Genomic DNA, 23,763 nt, shown 5'->3' with positions numbered 1-23,763 from the left:
CCCAGGCCTCTCATCAAACTAAAGAAAAGCAAACACCGAAGAGACTGGAAAAGGCAGGGCAAGGTGTTGTCCTGGATGGGAGGACAGGGCCATAGCTCTCTCCTTGGCCAGGAGAATTAGGGTAGGAAGCACTGACAGAGGCTCACTCATGGACCAGACCCACACCTCTAGAGGACGCTGATCCTATGTCCAGGGGATGCTGGTCGGGGTGGAAAGGATGGAGTATGGCTGAGCCTTTCTGAAGGGTTCTCCTAGGGTGGGTAAATCTACATCTGGACGAGTGTTCTCCGTGCTGGTGACTCAGGGCTCTGCACGCAGGTGTTCCAGGGCTCGGTTGTTTGCAGCTCCCCACCCCACCCCCCAGCCTCCCAGGAACCAGAGCGTTGCCAAGGGAAAGAAGGCAGAGCCTTCTTATCCCAGGGGAGGAGGGGTAGCCCACAGGATGGGTAGTGACAAAGCCAGGGGCAGAGAAAGCCAGCCTGAGCCTTCTGCCCTCCTAACTTTTATGAGAGCCACCAAGGCCATTTGCCTGGGGTTGTCTCTCCCCCCACCTCCAGCACACTGAGGCTCCACAGCCATCACTGCCATCCCAAAGCAGATCCCAGAAGGGGAGACAGGAATCCCAAGACAGGAGCACCTGTTAGTTGAGCCCAGCTGAGCCAGCAAGTCTGAGGGTCACTCCGCCCAGCCCAGAAAGGTTTGCAGTTCAATGCTGCATGTGGGAAACTAGGGTCCAAAACAGTAAGGGAAGAAGCCTTCCTGAGAAAAGGGTGCACTGCAAGTTTGAGTCACCCACTATTTGACTCTGGCAGGAGGGACTTTGTCCTGAAGCTTCTTGCAGACTTGCCCTGACTGCAGCCACAGGTCTGGCCATGAGCTAAGAGGGAGCAGGGCAGAGAGAGCGTCCTGCTTAGTCTGTTTCCCAGCACCCATCAGTATACATGCACACAGTAGGTACTCACCGAGTGTGTGAGCACGTTGTCCCCTTGGTGTGAGATACCCAGCTCAAATAGAACTAAGCCAGCTGAAGGAGGAGCAGGGTGGGGGATGGGGAGATGCCTCAGTGGATAAAGTGACTACTGGACAAACATGAGGACCTGCTGAACTTTGACTGCAGCTGCCACACAAGAGCCAGGCACAATGGTCACACATTTGTAATCCCGGTCCTGAGAAAATGACTGGAAAGCTAAATCTGTCAGGTAGCACTGCCAGGCTGCCTGCTACCTCTATGCCTAGCCAGTCACCTGTCCTTGCCAATACCACATGAAGCACTCCCAAGGCTGGTGGCCTCAGTGTGCCCCGGGGACGCTCTGCCACTCACACTGCTTGTGGCTGAAACCCAGAACTAAAGGTGCTTGTTGGAGACGTGGGCAGGACACCACTGAGCCTCAGGCAAGTGCGTTCTCGTGTAAAGGTTTCTCATGCATCCAGGAAGTGGCTACAGAGATGTCCTCGCTGCTCTGCCATCCAGGACAGAGGGTGGGAATCCCAGGAAGCTCTGGTGTGTCGTGAGACTCACAGACACTGAGGTAGAGATTTGGAAGAGGGAGGCCAGACGTGTCACTTGCCCTCCAGCTATGGTGGGTCACAGTGGGTAACGCTTGTTTCTCTTGCTGTTCCAGGCCACCTAGATGAAGGACTGTGACAGTCCCTACAGCCAGAGCTTAGCAATCCACACCGGCACTCTTTTGTTACAGAGCCCCAGACAGAGTGGTAGGATTTGGGCTTCCCTCCTGCCTTCATTTCTCATGCTTTGTCTGCCATGTTTCTTTCTGCTTTCCCTGCTCTATCCCACTCTTCCCCACCTCCTCTTCTGCCTCCTCCTCCTCCTCCTCCTCCTCTTCCTCCTGCTCCTCCTCCTCCTCTTCCTCCTCCTCCTCCTCTTCCTCCTCCTCCTCCTCCTCCTCCTCCTCCTCCTCCTCCTCCTCCTCCTCCTCCTCCTCCTCCTCCTCCTCCTCCTCCTCCTCCACATGCTGCTTCCTCTCACCCCAATCCAGATCGGCAGCAGGTGTCAGACAGTGATCAATTCTGACAAGAGAACAAGGAACACGTCCAAGTTTTCATTCTCTGTGCCCAAGAGGGGTCCTGGGTCAGGGCGGGGGGCAGGTCCTAGAGGGGCAGAGCTGCCTTGGGTGCGCTCCATGGAGCCTCCATCCCAAGAGAATGACCTTGACTTTCCCTGGAGAGCAAGAGCTTCAGTCTGTCTTGTCATTCTATTGTCAACTCACCAGATCTGCATGTGTCAATCACACGAGGGATTCTGTGTCACGCTTTTATTAACCCCACTGTTCACCTCCTCACAAGGCAGTGCTTACGGGAACAAGAAGGTACAGGGGGGTGCTCTGACTTGGGGTTTGCATAACTCAGCCAGTCTCTCATTTTCATGGCTGATCATTATTATTATTATTATTATTATTATTATTATTTTATTATTTTATTTAGCATGATAGACTGAAGGTACCACTCTGGGCTTAGGATATTGCCAGCAAAGACTTCAGAGACCAGCGGACCTCGCTGTTGTGACAGGTTCCTTGCTGTGAGGTTGTCAGAGGAAAGACTGGCTCTCCACTCACCACTGTCAACATAGTTCAGAGCTAGAACAGCACAGGAGAGATGCCCAGCTGCCACTAAACACTTCCTACTTAAAGGACCTCATGCTGTCAAGACCTCATCTCTTTGAGCTTTTCTCAACTCAGAGCTTCCAGAATATAGGGGTTCCTACTCTGGTCTGCAGAGTGTGTGACGAATGAATGAATGGATAGATAGATGAACAAGTGCTCCATCTGGATTGTTGGAGCCCATTGCCGGGGGTTGGCGGGGGGAAGTGGAGGACTGATCAGGACCCTCCTGGTTAAGGTTTCTCTGGACGAAGCATTCTGAGAGCCAGTGTAGGTCTAGGAACAGTAAATCCCCTGATGCTGGCTTCCCCTGCCACACCCACATCAAGGTTTTCCAGCTTGTGACTCACATGAGGAACCCCGAGAGACCTGGGCTGATTTCTGTGTGTCACCTCCTCAGCTCTCTCACGAAGGAGTACATTGAGCTCACTGTCACAATGTTTTAGGATGTGGCAGTAATTAAAGCCACCGCAGGTGGTTGCCGAGATGAGGCTTCTTCTGGGAACTACAGCAGCAGATGCACCTTGGGCTCCACACGTGCACCCCACCTGCCCTCAGTCCCCGTTCTCGTGCACGCCGGCCTCTTTTGCTCTCTTGCACACTTTGATTTTCTTGGCCATCCCTCAAAGTTGTGCAATCTAGCAGGCCTTGATCTGAGACGTGAGAGTGATTCTGACTCGAACATCACAAAAATAACTTCTGTTTCAAACCTCTGGTTATTTTTCATTCATTCGTTCCCCGGATGGACTTGATCTGAGCAGATCACTTGAAGTCGGGTAGATGTGTGATTCTGCCACCTGACACGCTCAATCAACTTCTGACACCCTTCCTCCCCGCCCCCGTCTCAAGCCTGAGACCACGAGGCGATATTCAACAATAGAAACTGTTTATACCAGCCAACACCACCCCTTTCAAAACCTCCTAGGTCCCCACCAGCCTTCACTACGGCTTGTCTGGAGTCTTAAGCTGTCTCCTTTCTTAGCATTTTCCCCAAAAGAGACTTGAACATTGTTTCTGACCCTGGAAGCCTCCTTCCTTTAGGAGAGCTTTATTCCTTCTGGTCTGCAGAACGACACTCCCAGTCCAGAGCAGAAGCTGGGTGGGTGCCCTTCAAGCCAGAGGACCCACTGCCCATTTCACAGTGACAAAGACAGCTTGCAGACAGAAGTGTTTATGGGGGCTCACAGTTTGAGGGTCTGTCCCGTCCTGGTGGAGGCACATGAGCCAGCATTGCATCTGAGGTGAGGAAGAAGAGAGGGGTGAACGCTGCCGTCCAGCTCATATCTTCCTTTTATCCGGCCCAGGATCCCACCCACAGGATGCTGAGTATTCTCCTACTCAGTGTGTTTTCTAATGTCAGCTAAGCCACTCTACAACTCCTTCACAGACACACTTACAAGTCTGTCTCTTCAGTGATTGTACATCTTGCCTTTGGGTTAACTGAAGATATTAACCCACGGTGATGTGTAAATAGAACTGGGTACCCATAATCCCCCATGCTCACTTTTCCCCACACCCTACCAGAGAGCGCACCCTGAGCTTGGATATTTGCAGAACACTGGAGAGAAGTTGGTGTCTCTGCCTCTTCCCTCATCCCTGAAGTTGCTCACATTCAAAGGTCCCATTTTCATAGCATAAAAGACTGCTCTTAACAAAAGCCGAATTTGCCCAGGCTGGAAAGCAAGCCTTGCAAACTGCCCCGCATGCTGCTGTGTGTTGGACAGTTTTCAACATCTCCGCCATCTGTCGGCTCTGAGCTACATCCACTAAACTGTACGCTGTGAAAAGATGCTGAGGACAGGACAGAAGTTGCCATGCAACTGGAAAGCCTGCTGGAGAGGAATGGCTGGTCCTGCCTCCTAGCCTGCTGCTGCCCAACCTGGAGAACTCAGGGAGGCTAGACTTCTTTTGTTTGTACTAGAACTTGCCGTTTCAGGAAACCTGATGGTGTGTTGTTGCTATGAAGTCAACTAGCATTTCATTCCTCCCTTTTCTGTTTTTACAAATGAGTTTGAAAAATAAAATCAAGGCATGGCTTCATACACAAAAAGCAAGCTGAGTGGTGACCATTGTGACATCTGCTCCGTGCATTTCTCTGTTGGCTGTGTGGCTTTGAGAATGTCACACTGTCCTTCTGAAAATGTTTTGAAGTGAAGGTAAGGGAGGCTGGAGGGATGGCTTAGCAGGTAATGCACTTGCAGAAACACAAGGATCTGAGCCTTGATTCCCAGCATCCACTAAGGGCTGGGTGTAGCAAGATGTGTCTGTAACTTCGGCTTTCAGGGAAAGCAGAGATGGGAGGGTCCTGGGTACTTGCTAGCTGGCCAGTTTAACCAAAACAGCAGGAGAGTGACGGAAGAAGACAGCCAATGTTGTTGACCTCTGACCACACTGTGCAAGCACACTGGTCCACATGTATGCACACACACAAGGTGTCTACTGCCATGAGTCACTGAAGCCAGTCACAGTTTAAACGAGACAAATATCAGTAAATCAAGTCAGAGCGTCACAAGTACTGGGACAGCATCTCTGCTCCACATAGGAAGGAGTTACGGTAACTCAGAGCCCAGAGTCAAAGGCCAAGCCACTTCTTGGAGCAGATGCGGATGTGTGACCAAATGGTAGTGTGGGTGAGCTGGTGGATGAGGCAGGGTTTGATGGTGAGGCTTCTTTTGAAAGATTTTGGCGCACACTTGACAGCATCTAAGGATCTGAGACAGTTCACTAAAAGGCAAACGGCCCTGTTTGAAGCTGAGTGGAAATGGTTGTAGGAGTTGATTGGCTGGCTGGCCTGTGGTTTCCTCTTGGCACTCTCCAGGGTTCTCTGACCTACTCTTATCATCCGTATGGAGCCCATTGTCCAGTCTCTGGATGTGACCTCCTCGGTAAGTGTGGGAGATCTTGGGATCCATCAAGCACCAGCTCTGGTCTGCTGCCAAGGACCCTGACGTTTGTTCTCACCTGTAGGACGAGTTCTGGCTGGCTTTCCCTGGCCGTTGCTGAGCTGGCTAAACGAGACAATGTGTGCAAGTGTTTAGCACTGCATCTGAAATGTGTTGAGCACATAGCAAGTGATGTTTACTGTGAGATAAGAGCCTGCTTCGAGCAGGCTCTGAGTACAGTTAATTAATGAATCAAACACAGCCACCAGTCCCTGGAGAAATGAGGCAGGTGACAATTAATTACCCATCTCCAAAGGCACAGAGATACTTAAAGGCGGGGTCAGCTCTTCCTGCTGGTTAAGTGGGATAAAGGATGTTCCCAGTCTGTTATAAGGAAACTCTTGAGCACCAAGGATATGATCATTGCTGAGGAGTACAGTGAGGACCCTTAGGAAGGACCAGCAGGTGAGTAGTAATGTGTGTGTGTGTGTGTATGTGTGTGTGTGTGTGTGTGTACTTGTGTGCTTGTGTGTGTGCTTGTGTGCTTGTGTGTGTGTTTGAGTGTGTCTGTGTGCTTGTGTGTGTGTATGTGTGTTTGTGTGTCTGTGTGTGTCTCTCTGTGTGTGTGCACGTGCACGTGCATGTCTAGGTGTCTTGGTAAAGCACCTGCTTCCTTGGCCCTGTGGCGTGTCTTGGAATGAGTTGCTGGTCCTTCTATGCCCAGCCAGTGGGTGAAGAGGAGGGAAATCCCACCAGCTCCCTAGCCCCTCAGTATGGGCTTACATAGGCCCTCCTCACGAGGGCAGAGCTTCTTATAGAGCATCGAGTCATTCCTGGCACAATCAAGCATCCACACAGCACCCTTAGTGATCCAGGAAGGTTCTCAGAGTGTGGTGTATGCTAACTCACAGCCTCATTCAGTACGTGCTCCCCTTGGGTGGAGGTCTGTAGCCACAGCCCACTCTGGAATATCTTCCAGGATGGGGCTTATCTCGGGAAGGGCCAGAAAGTTCTTCTTCATTTCTAGCTCAAATCTGACTTACTTTAACTTCCAACCACTGACCTAATGCTGTTCTGTGGGTAAAGTAGCAGAGATTTGCTTCCTTCCCAGTGGCTAGAAACCTGAGTCAGCCACAGGCCCCAGTCACCAACCAGCCCAGTACAGACTATACACTGCCCTCCAGTACTACACCAGACTGACCCAAAGAAAAGAAACAAAAACAGAGCAAAGGTAAGCATTTGTCAAGTACTTAGGGTGTGTTATGCCTGTGGACATCTACACCTTTCATCTTAAACAAGATTGCTCCAAGGTTGTGTTTTCCACAGTTAGGTAAATCCCATCGCCACAGAGACCAAAGCTCAAAGAGAAAGAAATGGGCTGGTGGTGGAGATCAGGGAGAACCCTGCAGGGCGCGCACAGGAGTGTGGGTCCCTAGACCTAGCATGTGAGCTCAGCCGCATGGAGGGGGGGTATGGAGGGGGTAGGGAGATCGCGGACCAGCGTCAGCACCAGGGACAGTTCCTCGCCTGCTCCCTGCAGCCGCCGACGGCGCGCGCAGGGCCGCAGCGCGCACTCCTCAGCAGGCTAGCGCGCGCGCGCCCTCCCCTCCTGCGCGCGCCCCGCGCCCGGGACTGGGCTGGAGTCGCGCGTGCCGCTTGCAGAGAGGCAGCTAGGCGTCCAGAGCCGTGGCCGCAACGCGGAGCTGGCAGGGAGTCTCGCCTGGCCACGCACTTGCCTCCTCTGGGGCCTCCAGGAGTCTCTTGGCGCTCACCTTGCCAGTCCGGCCCCAGCAGGCTCCACCGGCCTTGGCCTGGGCTGCATTTGCCGCTACTTGCTGTGCCCAGGACAGAGGGACGTCCGCCCCGTCACGTGTGTCCAAGTCCTCCGCCAGCCGGGGCAGTGTGGTTCCCATGGTTCAAGGTAAGGGTCAAGCGGGTGCGCAGGTCACGGTGTGAGAGCAGGCTGCGCAGGCTGGGAAGCCCAGGCTCTGTGCCTACCTCGTCTAGAGTACCTACCGCAGCCTGCCCTGGCCACCTTGCATCAGGTGCCCTATTTATACAGGTGCCTGTACAGCTTCACCCATTTCATTGCGATCCACCGTCCAAGTGCCTGAGATGGGCAGTGGGGTTCTGGGCGAGAGGCAGAGGAACCCACGGACAGAAGAGAGGTGCTACTTCCCTCCAAGGATGCCCTGCCTGAGGGAAAGGGTGTGGGGAGAGAAAGTTTGTCCGAAGAGACTGGAAACCTGGCTCCATTCATCCTTTCTTGCCTGGAGCTGAGATATTTGGTTTCATGTGGTGAGGCTTGCCTCCCGCCATGTTGGTGCTGCATGCTTGCCCTGGGCTACTGCTGGCATCCATTCTGTCCAGCCTGTGTGTGAAAGGGTTGGGGGTTCCATTTGACAGATGAGGAAACCGAGGCTTAGAAAAGTTGGTTTCGTGTCCAAGGTCACGGTTAACAGGTGGCAGGACTTCTGTTGCTGTTTTCCCATGTTGTTGGAAACCTCATCTTAAATAGTGAGGGCAGGAGGGGCAAGTCAGCTGTGTTTTTCCAGCCAGACACCAGAATTCTGAAAGCATGTTCACATCCACCACCCTGGCTCCCTATTCTGTATCCTGTCCTCCAAGGCCAGCGTCACATGGGTGCACATGGCTCTGCTGATATGACTCCAGGGCAAGAAACCTAGGTGACAAGTTCCCAGGCATCTCTGCAGGGTCCCTTGCCCCTTCTGGGCAAGCTCGAGTTCAGGGGTCTGCAGGGTAGTGTCAGGATGCTCCCCTGTGGTCTTCTCCTCTGTATACTGGACAAATTCTTAGTAGGGTTCCAGGGACAGCTTACACCTCCCAGAAGTTACAGAAAAGCACACAGGCCCATCTTCCCACCTTCCTCTTCTCGAGATAGACTTGGGAGTGAAAACTCCATGCCAAGGCTCTTGAGGACTCGCCAGAACTGAGACCTCTGGCCAGTGGAAGGTGGTTGAAACTGTGGGCACATGGGCTACGGACTTTGCCGGGCGCATACAACTTGGTGCAGCTTCGAGAAGTTCTTTCCACTCCTGAGGCCAGGGACTTACTCCTGTCTCCCCTCTCTCCATCCCTTACTTGGGTCGTCATTTGCCTTATGCCATAGAAAAGACCGATGGAGTGGTCTTGTGCTGGAGTCTCTGTGCCCCATCACCTGAGCTCCTGTCAAGTGGTATTGAGCCACTTGCAAAGTCTGCAGATGCCTCCTGAAGGGTTTGGGGTCTGGGAGGAGGTACAGCTTCCAAACTGGGTGCCTGAAATACCTGTTGGGGCTGGGGAGCTGTAGGGCATCACTGGCTCTCGGAGCAAGCCAGTGCCACGAGACGAGGGAGCCCAGGATGTGCTGTGAGTTCTCCGCCATTGTCTGTCTTGCAAGTGGGAGACATCCCCGGGGCCCCAGGCCTCTGCCAGGCCAGCAAGGATAGCACAGACGAAGAGCTTGCAGAGTCAGTGGACACTGATGGAGGAGTCCAGAGCTCTGATCATCTTCCTGGGTGACCTTGGGTCGGTCCCTGTTCCTTTCTAGACCTCAAATAGAGTAGATGGTCTCACATGCCCTTGGGTTCCTCTCAGCCGCCCTCCCCATTCCTGCCCGTCCCATCCTCTAACCATGTAGGTTTTGTACATTGGGGTTGGATCTAGGAGTTTAAGCCTGGGGCTGGTTCTGAGTGAGGCTTACTGCTTAGGGACCCGTGCCTGCAAACCCAGCAATCCCAACGAGGAGGGATAATAGTGCTCCAAGCAGAAATTTGTCACCTCGCACTCAATTATATTGGATTCTAAACTCTCAAGGGTTGGGTGGAAGGCAGAATGGCAGGCTGCCCAGACTGTCCACTCTGCTCCCACCCAGCCACTACCCCCTCTTCCTCTTCAAGCTCTGACCTGGATGGCAGGAAACTGGTGGTTTGTGTGGTGGGAATGCGGATTTAGGACCCAGGCTTCACGTGAATCATTCAGCAACCTCATCTACAAAAACGGGCGCTTCTGCCTCCCTGTAGGTGTTTGGTGGCACCTGTGCAGGCATGACCTGGAACATTGTAAGGAAGTAGAGGGGCAGGAGGGGATTCCTGTCTGCCTTGTTGCTACACTTGCTGTGAGGTCCCTGCAGTCTCCGTCTGTCTGGACTCACCCCAGAGGGGATTCATTCAGGCTGGAGCCGCATTGCCTCCCAAATCTCTCCATTCCCCCAGGAATAGGGCTCCTGGAAGAGGCTTAAGTTGTTGAAGCTGCCCCTGACTCATTCCTCTGCCGTGTCTCCCTTGCTGAGGGTTGCCCTATAGGCCTGAGAAGGGATAAGCCCTGCTAACCCAAGCCACAGGGATGCCATGGCCAGAACCCTTAACCAAAGGAAAGCTGGGTACAGAGCCTGGCATGTGAGCTCCTAATTTGCATCCCTAATACATGACATAGCGACTGTGTCTCTGATTTCCAGGGGTCTTGTAGGGAAGGAGGCTGGAGATGACCTGGGGGCCAGATCCAGGCTGTAAGCTATGCTCTGACCAGATCAAGCCTGTGCTTGTGGGCTTGATGCAGAAGTCTAAACCTTGGTGGGCAATGGTCAGACCAGGCCTTAACACTGTGGACTGTGACACAGAGCCTGACTGGAGGGGAAAGGCAAGGGGACTCAGGAGAACTTACCATGTCCATTTGGACCAGGATAGATGACAATGAGCAAATGCCAGCATTTGGGGTGCTGTGGTGGGTTGGAGTAGTTGTGAATGCATACCGGGACTAAGCAAACATCACCCCGATGGCCTACATTAGGATCTGGGGTGGACTATGTGAGTGGGTGGGGAGGCAGCCCTTGTGGGCCAGGAGTAGGGCTTTCCCTTCAGCACCAAGGTAGCACCTGATTGTACATCCTACCCTAGTGGGATGCTACCTGTCTTCTGGGTCCTCCCAGTCTACCCAAAGGGGCATCTGTGGGAAGGGCTCTAACCAGATCAAGCCTGTGCTTGTGTCCAACTTCTCCAGTCGTAGGACTGAGGAGATGGCTTTGTTGGTAATGTGCTTGCCTTGTGAGCAGGAGGACATGAGTTTGATCTCTAGGAGCCATGGGTGGATCCGGAACGGCCAGGCATGGTGGTGAATGCCTGTAATCCCAGAACTGAGGAGCTGGAGACAGGCAGATCCTAGGAGCTCGCTGGCCAGCCACCCTAGACTGTTTGGAAAGCTCCATGCCAGCAAGAGATCGAATCTCAAATACAAAGTCGATAGAGTCAGAGGAATGACACCAGATGTTGTCCTCTGGTACACACACGCACACACGCACAGACGCATGCACGCACACACGCACGCACACACGCACGCACGCACGCACACATGCATGCACGCACGCACGCACGCACAGACGCATGCACGCACACACGCACGCATGCACACACGCACATACGCATGCACGCACACACGCGCGCACACACACACACACATGCACACATGCACACACATACACCTGAAAGCACTTCTGTAGTGAGCTGGTTGGGATGAGGGTTGCACTGCTGTCTGGGAGTCATAAGAGGATTAGACAATGACCTGAGCAGTGGTTGGGACAACAAGCCAGACTCCTAGGGTCACAGTCACATTCACCACCTCCTGTGGCTTCCAAAGTGGCAGGGTGGTTCAGCCTTAGGAACTGACCAGAACAGCATTTCTGTCTAAAGTATGTGTCCCTAGTGAGGTTACTTAACCCCTTGGTCCCTGGGTTCTTTACTGACCCTGTATGTAGGTCCAGCTTCCTAGAAGAGTCTGCATATGCTGGGAAGTTCTCATGGAGGTCGCTTCCTGACCAACCAGAAGATGGCCTCAGAGCAGACAAGGTTGCCCTTGTCAAACAGGTCAAGTGTCGCTGGTCTTAGCTACTTTGTGGGTTCTCCTTCTTTTCTGCCCTTTACTCCCCACCCCATTCCATACCCTACCACTAGATAGGAGAGAAAGGATAGAGGGGAGATACACACACACACACACACACACACACACACACACACAGTGAGAGAGACAGAGACAGAAACAGAGGACAGAGAGAGCGAGATCTCTGAATCTAATTTTTTCTTGTGTCTTCTTCGTTTGTAGCTGGTCTTTGGTATTTTATGGGTTTTTTTCTCACTCTTTATCCCACCCCTGCAAGTTTCACTCTCTCTATCACTAGATAGACGAGAGAGAGAGAGAGAGAGAGAGAGAGAGAGAGAGAGAGAGAGATCCTTGAATCTAATTTCTTTCTCTTGTTTCCTCTTTGAGCATGAGTAGTAACAAACCACATCTGGCGTCTCTGGATGACCAGTAACCACCAACCTCACCTTTGGGGGCCCCTAGCATTTAACCTCTGTGAAAAGTTCCCAGAATTCCAAACACCAAACAATCACAGAAACTGTCAGCTGCTGGCAAAGCCACGCCTCTTCCATAGCACCAGGCAAATCACAGTCAGCTGCTGTGAAGCAGCCCCATGTCCCCACACCTGCAGTTAAACAACAATGTATTCTTACAATATTTCTGTGTTTTTTCAAGAAACAAAAATTCCAAAATTCTTACTGCAGTGAAGCCCACAGTGGACAAGGCCATCACCACCTGTGGCTCGGCTCTGACATCCAGCTCAAGGCTTTCTGCAGGCTGCCCAGTGGCAAAGTCGATCTTTTGGTCTTCTCAGGATGCCCAGGAGCTGGGCCTGCGTCTAGGTCTGGGGAAGAGTCCATGTCTCTTGCTGTTGCTTGCTTTTGGCATTTGGTCTGTGACCTAGGGACCCAACAGCTACCATCTCTGGAAGTGGGTGCTCTGGCTCCCTGACCCTGGGATAGCAGCCTCCCATGCCAGCCACCACCCTAGGAACAGCCCCTGCTTGCACAAAGCAGTGACTGGTGGTTTGGTCTTTTTTATGTTATGCATTGTGTGTGCTTACCTAATATACATTCATTTTTATAATATATTCAAGTATTTTTATTAAAAGAAATGTGTGTTTGCTGCAAAAGGAAAACCAATCCAGTTTTCCTTGGCTAATTACATGAAGATTAAAAGCCCTCCAATCCTTTACTCTGGTCTACATGCTCTGCCGTGGCTACACTGGACCTCAGTGCTTCTGCTCGTGAGTGTTCCTCCCTTGTGCTTGTGCCCCCAGGGTGGGATGGGTTTCAGGGTCTTATTCTCCATCACAAAGCCTGACTTCCCAGTCTAGACTTCGCAGGGCAGCTGTTGACTCACAGAGTCACCTAGTTGGGTTGGTGACAGGCCTGCCATCCGCTGGTTCTGTCTGGTATAGACTTGCCTGAGGTGTGAGCCTTGAGTGGAAGGCCCTAGAGGCTGGCCGGGGGAGGAGAGAGTAGGAGGAGGCATGTGAAGAGGATTAAACTGTAGTGTGGGAAGGTCCTGTGTGGTTGGCAGCATGAGGCATGGAGGCGGATACTCTAGCTTCCATGAAAATCACCTCAGGCTGGAGTAGTAGGGTAAGCATACTGGATGCAGTCAGAGCTGAGCCCACTGGGCAGGTATATAGTCAAGGGACACTGCTCCCGTCGCTGGAGGCAAGGGAGGCCATCTACGAATGCTAACTTGAAATGCTTAATCAGTGAGCTCTTGAAATGCCCCTGAAATTTTTCTGAGGCACCAAATGGGGCTAGTCTCAGGTGCCTCATTGGCGTTTATGTGTCTGTGGGTGTAGCTGGGGTTCCTGAGCCAGGCTTAGCCAACCTCTCCCTTCTGGCACTGGCCAAATGACCATCTACTGGAGGCTCCCCCGTATCCCTGCCCAGCCATTTCACTTGCTGCTGGACCACCCACTGTGCCCGGCAGCAGCCCCCTTACTGGTGGTTTGTTCGCAGTGTGCTGGGTGCAGCAGTGGCTGTGGAGGGAAAGGAGCTCTGGGGGGCAGTGAGGAAGACACAGAGAGTACCATTTACTCCTTGTAACATGTGTCTGGGGCTCACCTCACAGTGTTTGAAATGTAATATTTATACTGTGTTTTCTAAATCTCTCCACTCAGGGTTGGCATACACAATCTCACTGGGAACATTCAGGACCTTTCCTAAAGCGAAATAAAGATGTTCCGTTTTCTAGTTTATAGGCAGACACCCACTTAGGGTTACTTTTTTCTGAGCCCATTTCAGAGCCCCACAGTCCAGGCTGGCTTACCCCCAAACTGGCACCAGGCCCTCTCTTTGTGAGAGGCCTTGATCACATCTTCCTGGAAAGAAGATGGGGTATGGCAGGGGAGGTAGCCTGTCTCTTTCTCTAGAATGTCTCTGCCACGTGGCTGACGCTAGGACTGTTGCTGTTTACCTGTGTCTGGTGTTTGTTTGGTTAAAACAGTCATTACGTGGGAAGCGCCATCTAAACCCACTTACAGAATTAAAGAATACAGTTGTCTGCGATTTTTACCTTCATGAAGCTTCCCACATGAGACACCCCCTAATTACAAAACAGAGCTCCACTGCAGAAGATTGTTTCCCAGCACAGAGTCTTGGGAAATCACTGTCCCAGTTGTTCATATTCCCGCTGGTCGTGTCTCGCTTTCTCCTTGGGGGCTCCCATTTCATTGATCAGAAAATAGGGATAGGCAGAGGAAAAGAAGAGAGAAGAGTGGGGAAGCGTGGGAAGAGATGGGGTCTACAGCCAGCCATACCCTGAGAAGCTATTTAGGGCCTGTTGGTGAAAACAGCCAGGTTCCTAACCCTCTTTTTGCTCCAGGTTCCTGGCAAATAAAGACAGGCAGGGGTGGTTCCCTGTTCTGTCAACAGGGGTGATCCCAGGGCCCTACAGGAACATTGTGGATTCTGGAGTTTCTGGGCATGGATCAGGGAGAGTGGCTAGAGACCCAGCTTGGTGTTAGAGGCCTTGCAAACCTTCCGTCACTGCTGAGCAGGCTGGCTAATGTCTGTGGGACGACTGGGAACCTGGACCCCACTCTGCTCCTATCTCCTCCATGACTGTCAGCAATACAGCACAGACACAAACACTGGGTACACACAGAGACACGTACACACAAGTACACATGCAGACATGCATGCACACAGCAGGCACTTGCAGAAGCATGCACATGTGGAGCCTTGCAGAGACAAACATGCACACACAGATATGTACAACAGGGGCAAATGCAGATCACACACAGAAATACACAAGTACACACAGACATGCATACGGTAGATACACAAAGAAACAAAAGAAAAAGCCCACAGGTGGTACCCAGAGAGACATGTACATGGGGACACAGGCAGAAGCGCACATGCACACAGCAGATACACACAGAGACATTCATATGAGAACAGAGTTAAACACATACATGCACACATGGAAGACAAGTACACAGCAGACACACAGAGACACACATGCGCACACACACATGGACAGACAGAGAGACATTCACAAATATACCCATGAAACACACATAGCACGTGCTTAGCACATACACAAAGACATTCACATGAGGACAAACACAGACATACACGCAGACACATACATGCATGACAGATACACGTACACACAAAAGACACACACTGAGACATGCACATGAAGACACACATGCAGAAACACACAAGTACACATGCACATGCATGACAGATACACATACACACAAAAGACACACTGAGACATGCACATGAAGACACACATGCAGAAACACACAAGTACACATGCACATGCATGACAGATACACATACACACAAAAGACCACTGAGACATGCACATGAAGACACACATGCAGAAACACACAAGTACACATATGCACTCACATAACAGATACACATGCATACACATACATGCAACGCATGTGCACACAGAGGTGATATAGCTCAGTCTTGCTTGTTTATCATGCAAGAGGCCCTGATCTATCCAGCAGTACAGGAAAACAGCACACATGCAGAGATACACGTGTGCACACAGACTCACACCCAGAGAAATACCCAGTCTCACCCTGTGCCCTTTGCAGACACAGGATGGGAAAGGGCACCTCCCTTTGGAGACACTGTCTAGCTCCCATTCTACAGGCACACGATGCCGGCTTCTGGAAGATTCTAGGCCTCCTGGAGGGCCGCCTTTACTTGGCTGTTTAACAGCATGCACTCTTGTGTTCTCTGACAGCTAACTGTTAGGGACACTTCATCGGGCTCCACCTTTTAGGTAACAAAGTGCCACTGGGCATCTTTTAGTCACCTTTACTCCACTGTAACACTTGTCATGTCTTAGCCTGAGTAGCAAGGGTGACAGTCCATGTATGTATTGATTACTTACTGGCATAGTGGCTGTCCTGACATTAAGCAGAGCTCTTCTTGCTCACAGGCCTATGAGTAGCTGGAGTTGTTCTACCCGTTATGGGTGTCCACTCTAGGTCCTCAGGCCTCTTCCAGAACTCCAGTCTGTGAGCACAGGCTTCCCAAGCACACTCTCTGGATCCCAGGGATGAATTATTCATACTCCTTTAAGACTTTTCTAGAACTGGGATGTGATCCCGTTGGCTCTTGTTTCATTGGTTAAGTCATATGAACAAGGCCACGGTCACCAAGGCAAGACTCTGCTCTGCCCATGGCAGTACAAGGTCCATTACAGGGCAGAAAGGGAGCTTGCTGGGTCTATGTTTTCAGATCATTCCTAAGAGTGGCCAGGCTCGAGCTCTCCTGGTATGATACTGTGAGTAGATCTGACAGAGATCCAAGCTCATGGCTGGCACCTGCTGTCTGGTCTGTCCCAGGTCCTCTGATCTGGAGAAGTGATGGGGATGGAACAGGGAGTAGGCCTCTTTCCCTCACCGTCCCTCCAACCTGAGCAGAGGGAATAAGTGTAGAAGTCACAGCTGGTAAAACCAATGGCTCTGGGGTTGGGGGGCACAATGACTGGCACAGAGTGGGCACTCAGTAAATACTCATGGGGTGAATGCTGGCATTGCTTCCCTGGGCTTGGCAGACCAGCTCTGAATGGATACTGGGGAGGGAGAGCCTAGGTGGAGGAGTGAGGATCCACCTCACCCCGTCTGACTCAGAACTTCTCCAGAGCTGCTGCTGCAGCCACATGAGGACCGAAGTCATGGGTCACAGCGGAAGAAGGAGATGGAGGGAGGTGATGTGGAGAGGAGGCAGGGTGAGGCATATCCTTCCCAGCAGAGCCTGGGTGTGTGTGTGTGAAAAACAAGGAGAAGGAGATGACACTCAGGCAGTTAGGCAGATCTACCCTGCCTGCTGTCACTGGACACAGAGCTTCTGGTGCATTTGGAATGGTGTCTCGGGCCATCACACATGGTACAAGGGCCCTGTACAGGGAGGGTGCCCAGGGGATGCAAGGGAGCTCCCCAGAGGTCCAGTCTGAGCTGAGACTGGAGGAGGAGCCTCCAGTGGTTAGGTCTGCAGTGGATCTGGGGACATGGGGTGACAGGTGGAAACAAGGAGGTAGTGGGGACTTGATGCAGGTGAGGCTCTAAGGAACCAGAATGGAGGAGAGAATGGGCCCACCAGAGAGGGAGACAGTGGTCATGACTGGGAGCAGACAAGGGGACTCTAGGTGAAAGGGAGGGAAGGGTCCGGGACACAGGTGGGCACCAACCCTACTATTCACCAGGCCAGGGTTCTGCCGGACAGAAATCTCAGGGCACCCCTGTCTGATTAATATGAGGTGTACCCCCTAAAAGGACCTGAGGTTCACGTTACCCCTGCGCCTTTTGCAGTGACTTTAGTACCTGTCTCCAGTACCCCACTTTGAAATAAGCCAGACTGGGACTTTCTCACCTGAGAACCCAGACTAAACTTTGAAGCATCTTTAAGCTCCTGTTAGCAGTTTGTTGAGCTTTGGGGATCTAATGGATCAATGCTATCTAAACTGGAAACTATTTTTTAAAAAATATTTATTGTGTGTGTGTGTGTGTGTGCGTGTGTGTGTCTGTGTGTGTGTGTCTGTGTGTGTGTGTGGAGAGAGAGAGAGAGAGAGAGAGAGAGAGAGAGAGAGAGAGAGAGAGAGAGGGAGGAGGGGGGAGGGAGAGAGAGAGAGACTAGGTTTGCTTGAAAGGGTCAAGGGACAATTTACAGAGTCATTTCTGTTTCCATCATGTGGGTCCCAGGGATTGAACTCAAGTCATCTGGCTTGCCCGCAAGCACATTCCCTCACCAAGCCATTTTGCTGGCACAAAAACATATCACAATATACAAATATCTAAGCTCCCAACCAGGTAAACATGCACGATATGTGGATGTGGTACCCAGGAAACAATCACCTGTTGTCAGGAAAACAAACAACCCACAGAGAAGAGAATTCTGTAAGGAAAGACCGGAGTAGCTTTTGGTCCAAGCCCTCCAGAACTTTCCAGTATTCCAGGGATTACCATGCCTTCCTGGGTAATGGGATTTTTTTTTTCTTGAGACTGGGCCTCATCGAAACCGGAGCCCACTAGACCGATTGTCCTGGAAGCGTCTCCACTTGCACAACACTGGAATTAAAGGCAGGAGCCATGATGAGCAGATTTTACCCCTGGGCTACCTGATCAATCAGATTCAGTTCTCATGCTTACATAGCAGGCTCTATCCAGATTGAGCTGTCTCCCAGCCCCAGAATGAACTTTTCTGATAACCAGAACCACCATGCTCTGCCTGCCTTGGGCCGTTGTGCCGGCCATGTTCTTTGTGGGATGTTCTCTCCCACATCATCCTGGGTTATCTCCAGGGTTTGACATCCTGTTTACCCTCTCCTCGATCTCCCTGATGGCAACCTCCTTCCATTCCGCAGTCTTTTTTTTTTTTAAAGATTTATTTATTTATTATATATAAGTACACTGTAGCTGTCTTCAGATACACCAGAAGAGGGCATCGGATCTCTTCACAGATGGTTGTGAGCCACCATGTGGTTGCTGGGAATTGAACTCATGACCTCTGGAAGAGCGGTCGGGCGCTCTTAACCGCTGAGCCATCTCTCCAGCCCCATTCCGCAGTCTTAACAAAAGCTCACGTTGCCCACAAGACTAAAAGCACTGAAAGAAGTGGTGTCTAAGTTAGGGAGGAGTTTATATGGTTTACACTTCCACACTGTAGTCCACTGAGCTAGGACAGAAACTCTCTGCAGGACAGGAACTGGGAGGCAGGAGCTGATGCAGAAGCCAGGGAGAGGTGCTGCTTACTGGTTTGCTCCCAATGGCTAGCTCAGCCTGCTTTCTTAGAGGACCCAGGACCACCAGCTCACGGATGGTACCACCCAGAAAGGGCTAGGATACCTACCCCCTATTGATCACTAATCAAGAAATGCCCTACAGAAGGACCTTGTGGAGACATTTTCTTAATTGAGGTTTCCTCCTTCCAGAGAACTCTAGCTTGTGTCAAGTTGATATAAAATCAGTTAGCACATGTCGGGGCATGGGTCCAGGGCCATGGTGTGCTAGAATTTAGTGAGTACTTGCTGCAAAATTGTAAGTAGATGGCTATGGCCTTAACACCCTGAAAGTGCCCGATCTCACTGGAATTGTGGGTAGATGATGTAGACAATGACTGACGCTGGAGCCCAAAAGAGGGAGCAAGGGTGCAATTCAGGGGAGACTTGCTCCAGGAACTGGTTGATTGATGGTTTTGAATAGAGCTAGAAGGAGTTCAGGGCTGACCGTCAGATTTCCTAAGACAAGAAAAGGGGGTGTGTAGAAAGGAAAAGAAAATGAAAAAGATAAAGACTAGGGTTGTGATTGGCAGGCAAGGGGAAAAAGCTCTTTCCTAAATGAATTCAAGGAGTCCTGGGAGATACTGGGGCTCCAAGCAGAACAGGTGGTGGGGGATGGGAAGGAAAGGCGACCACGGAGAGCCCAGGACACAGATGTGTAGACCTAGAATGAGCAGTTCTATGCTCAGAGATGGGTGGGGACACCAAAGAGGAAGACGTGCTCCAGAGAAAACCCAGGTGAGGGGGCGTTCTGGAAGGTGTGAGCCTGTCATGCGTGTTCTTATACACAGAGAACAGAACATCCCCACTCACCAGCCTGCAGACCTCGGGAACTGAACACCCGTCCTGTTGTCCTCTTGCCTTGGTGCCTGGGTCAGGGGAAATGAATGTGACTCAGTCAGGCCTGCCCAGAGCTCAGACTTTGCAAAGGAAACAGAGAGGAGAAGTCAGTGCCACATACTGCCAGACCGTAGCCTGAGCTAGTGATGTGTCCAGCCTGCTCAACAGCCCTGCCTCCTGGGGCTCAACAGGCAGGACCATGTCCTGGTTTGTCACCAGACACCAAATACAACCCCGTGTTCATCTCACAGTGAGCATGCCATACGAGGAGAGGCTGCCTGAAGAGTACCATAACTGCCTTAAGATAAGGGACTGAAGCACCAGGAGTGGTGGCACATTCCTGTCCTTGCAGCACTTTGGAGGACCCTGAGTTTGAGGCCAATCTGGGCTGCTTGGTTAGATCCTGCCACAGTAAACACAAGCTATCAGGACACAAGACACTATGACAGGAAGGATGTCTAAGTTTCTGCTCGAGTCTTTCTGATACCCAGGCAGACATGATGTCAAGGTGTCCAGAAGTATGAGGGGGAGTTGATGCTCTGAGACCTGAGTATGGGCTGCCTGGAGCACAAGGCCCCCTGATGTGGTAGGCGTGGCTAGTGACTAGGCCTGGTGCACACCACAGGAGTATGGTTTTGTGCAAGGCTGAAGGGATAGGTTTGCTTCTCAGCTGGGCTGCCTTCGGTGACAGTGTTTATTCCTGCCTGTCAGCCATCACTCCCAACCATCCCCTGGTCTGGCCGAAGCTCACTCCTTTTCCAAATCCCTCCCGACTTACTAGACTCAGCCCTCACTGGATATATTTAGGTTCCTACCCCATCTTTCCAGTGCCCTCACCCAGATCCAGGGTTGGACCCAGTATCAAGGCAGACACCTGTTCTATGCTCAATGAGAGAAGCCCTGAAATATCCCAGAGGCACCTCTGGGACATGGGGGTGGGGACGACAGCCCAGTCATGCTCCAGCCTCAGCTAGGCATACAGCAAAACTACAAGGAGAGACATGGCTGGGCCTTCCACTTGCATGTCCAGCACTGTCCTGTCCTGAGGCCAGGCCTCGGAGGGACAGAGTTGGTACCCAAGGAGTAAGACTTGTATTCTGAGAGCATTATTGGGCCTGGCCTTGCCTTGGGGCTCTTTGTTTAGCACAGGGTTCTTAGAGTGTGGTGCCTGAGCTGCAGGGTATCCTAGAGACAGTGAGTAATGCAGCGCTGCAGGGTAGCCTAGAGACTGTGAGCTAATGCAGTGCTGCAGGGTAGCCTAGAGAGGGTGAGCTAATACAGTGCTGCAGGGTATCCTAGAGACGGTGAGCTAATGCAGCACTGCAGGGTATCCTAGAGAGAGAGAGTGGAGCAGGGAGGGAGTGCCAGACCTTTGAGAACAGCCCATAATGTCCCAGTCTTGAGCTCACACCTTTTTCAGGGCTCTGTATGAATGCTGGGGGAGCCAAGAGCTGAAGCAGAGCAGTGAGCCCCCGAGTCAGCTCCCTTCAGTGTCCTGATTCGTTCATTTTCTGAAAGGCACAGAGTGTGTGTGTGTGTGTGTGTGTGTGTGTGTGTGTGTGTGTGTCCCCAGTGGCTCTCTCAATCCTGTTCCACACATGATCTATCAGCAGCTCTGCACTCATGACCTCTCACAGAGGGATCCTCAGCACAACTTAAAATTCCTGGCTGGGTTCAGAGTTCTGAACCATGTTGCCAGCTGGGGTTTGGGGCTTCTCTTGCATCCCAGGACTGTTAGGCAGAGATGGAGGGGCAGACAGGGGCCTGGTAAATGCAGAGTGAGTGGGTGTGTCTGATCTAAGGCCCCAGTGGGCTCTGAACCAGAGGTCAAGCAAGCCGAGAGGGGACTAAGGATCTGGCCCATCACCATCTCTCCATCTCAGGCTAGGATGGGGAAGACTAGCTGGACGAGTGCCCACCCAGCTTGCACTCAATGATCCACCCCCCCCCCCTGCCCACAGGTTGATACCTTCCCTTTCCACAGCCAACATATAGAGGCTCCAGAAGCCAGCCTGCAGGCTTCACATCACTGAGCCCTTGGGGGTGCATCATCGGGGTCTCAGGGCCTCTCCAGCTCAGCGAGGGCTTGAATTCGAGGCACCCGGGCTTGGCCGCTACGCGCTGAGCTTGCAGCTTCCTTTGCTGTTCTCTTTGTGAAGATGTTCCAGCCATACACAACATGCTGTGAGGGTTAACAGAGTGTCACGTGGTTAATTAATAGGGTGATAATGGTTCCAGATATCCAGGCCTGGCACCACCCTGTCCCGCTCTGCCCATATTCCAGACCCTGACACGGAACCAAGAGTTATGCCGAGCTCTTGAGAGAGGAAGTTGAAAATTATTATTTAAAAAGCAAACAAACAAACAAACAAAAACAGAAAACCAACAGCAGCCTTTGTTATTTTTTGCGGGGAAGAAGAGCATCCCTCAGAAAGGCACCGTATGGAAGAGCAGCTCTCTTGACTGGAAACAGGCAGGGGAGGGGAGGGCCTCCCGAAAGCAGACCCTCTCCTCACACTGCGTGCTACTGCTACACTCACTCAGCACCCGCTAGTGTTTTCCCCCCACCCACCCAGCCCACACAACTGCATTCTGATACAGCGTCCCACTGAATGCTACAGTACTGCCCCCTTGTGGCTGGAGGACTGCCAACAGGTAGGAAGGCAGTCGTCTTTCCTGGGTGGGGTTGGTGATGCGGGAACTTGTGTCCTCGCATCTGGGTCTGGGGATGAGAGAAGACGTTGGCTCTGAGTAGCACGCTCACCCTCACTCACCCGTGTTTCTACTGTGTGTGCTTTTCTTTCCAATACTGACCTGTGCCATCTCCTGTGTGTAGAGTAACAACAGCCCTGCCCGGATGCCCTGGGGCTGAGGGGGGCCCTCAAGCCGGGCCCAGTGTCACTCTCCTCCTGATGCCTGCTGATCCAGATGTAGAACTCTCAGCTCCGTCTCCAGCACCATGTCTGCCAGCATGCCACCATGTTTCCATCATGATGGTGATGGACTAAACCTCTGAACTGTCTGTCAGCCAGCCCCAATGAAATGTTGTCCTTTATAAGGGTTGCCTTGGTCATGGGGTCTCTTCACAGCAATAGAACATTGACTAGGAGAGTCCCTTACTATGCTCCCACCTCCCTTCCCTCCTACTCCATTGAGCACAGAAGTTTGCCCCTCACTGAAGCAAAGCTCCTTCTGTAGTGGGGCTGAGCAACCCCCTCTCTACACAGGAGGAAGTAAGCTGTACCCTCCTATGCCACTTAGCACTGAACCTCACTTGTGAACACAGCCTACACAGGCCTCTTTATCCTGAGGTCACAGATCCAGGCCTGATTGCCAATGGTGTTCACTCTTATATCAGGTTCTTCAGCCCAAGGACGGGACTTTGTCGAGCTTTTCTCCCTGATTGTGTGCAATGGTGGATCAGACGGAGATAGGTTCAGGGTTCCCCGTTAGGTTCTGTCTGTCACTTTTCTTTGTTTTTATGCATGTCTGTGTATCTCTGTGTGTGTTTGTGTCTGTTTGTGCATGTGTGTCTGCTTGTGTATCTGTGTGTCTGTCTATGTGTATCTGTGTGTGTGCCTGTGTGTGTTTTTGTGTCTGTGTTTGTCTTTTGTGTATCTGTGTGTCTGTTTGTGTCTGTTTGTGTGTGTGTGTCTGTGTATGTCTGTTTGTGTGTCTGTGTCTGTGTGTGTCTGTTTGTGCATCTGTGTGTCCGTGTGTATGTCTATGTATATCTATGTGTGTGTCTTTGTGTCTGTGTGTGTGTCTTGTGTGTATCTTTGTGTGTCTGTGTATTTTTGTCTCTGGGTGCCTGTTTGTCTCTGGGTGTCTGTGTGTTTCTCTGTCTATGTCTGCCTGTGTTTCTCTTTGTGTGTCTGTGTGTGATTAACACCATGTCTTCCTGTGTGTTTCTCTCTCTCTATGTCTGCATGTTTTTCCTTGTGTGTCTGTGTATGTGTGATTAACACTATGTCTTCCTGTGTGTTTCTCTATGTCTGCATGTTTTTCCTTGTGTGTCTGTGTGTGTGTGTTAACACTATGTCTTCCTCTACTGTTTTCCATTATTTTTAATAATTTCTATTATTTCTTGAGGCACCATCTTTCATTGAATCCTGCTTGCTGATTCCACTAGACTATCTGACTCGTTACCTCCCCAGCATCAGGGTTCTAGACTGAGCCACCACACAGGCTTCTACATGAGTACTGGAAACCAAACTCTGTTCCTCAAGCTTTTACACCAAGTGCTTTACCCACTGAACCATCTTCTCAGCCCTCATTTTCCCTCTTGCTCTTGCCCTCCC

General features: G+C 51.6%; 1 protein-coding gene across 1 annotated transcript in view; it reads left to right on the top strand.

The window, feature by feature from the left end:
* Window positions 1-7,105: 7,105 nt before the first annotated feature.
* The window catches only part of Fam163b (family with sequence similarity 163, member B), a 29,118-nt gene continuing 12,460 nt past the window's right edge, over window positions 7,106-23,763 (top strand). The window contains 1 exon segment of the mRNA NM_001109458.1: window positions 7,106-7,421. The gene's annotated coding sequence lies outside the window, so the exon portion shown is untranslated.

Source organism: Rattus norvegicus, chromosome 3 (assembly GCF_021556685.1).
Source record: "Rattus norvegicus strain SHRSP/BbbUtx chromosome 3, alternate assembly SHRSP_T2T, whole genome shotgun sequence".
Lineage (NCBI taxonomy): Eukaryota > Metazoa > Chordata > Mammalia > Rodentia > Muridae > Rattus > Rattus norvegicus.
Note: the sequence above shows the minus strand (reverse complement) of the source record. Positions and strands in the feature narration are given on the sequence as shown.